We start from the raw sequence: 524 nt of genomic DNA, 5'->3' as shown, positions 1-524 counted from the left end.
AGTGATTAATAACATGGATAAGCTTACATCAACCCGTCAATCCCCCGTATATTCGATCTGTTTAATATTACTGAAATGGAAACAGACATGAGACTCATTAGCGAATCTACCCATCAAATCAATATATTCTCCATCTTTCCATTCCATATCTCCCTCTTCCACCTTTATCTATTAATTCACTCTATCATATTGGAACGAATATCATTAGCACTAGCAATTCGGGTGGTTCTAGAGAGTAGAAGGATTTTTCACAGATCACTTGTAGATTCTATTTCTTCCACATCAGAGAATAATTCTCCCAAGTCTATATCGGTAGTATCGAAGCAGGAAATAGATACTACGGTGAATACCTATTTACTTCTGGGGAAGTTGAAGTAGGAACAGAATCTCCTTCTCCTTACTACTTCTTAAGAATATTAATGACACTGAAGTAAGTAGACTAGCGAATCGATTTGGGGGATAGGGAGGAGGTAGAGGCAAACACACAGGAGGGAGTTGAAAATGAAAGAATGGAATATCAAAAT

Source organism: Dipteris shenzhenensis, unplaced genomic scaffold (assembly GCF_047967505.1).
Source record: "Dipteris shenzhenensis isolate YYH24624 ecotype China unplaced genomic scaffold, Dip_SZ_1.0 scaf0385, whole genome shotgun sequence".
Lineage (NCBI taxonomy): Eukaryota > Viridiplantae > Streptophyta > Polypodiopsida > Gleicheniales > Dipteridaceae > Dipteris > Dipteris shenzhenensis.
This window is presented reverse-complemented; position numbering follows the sequence as displayed.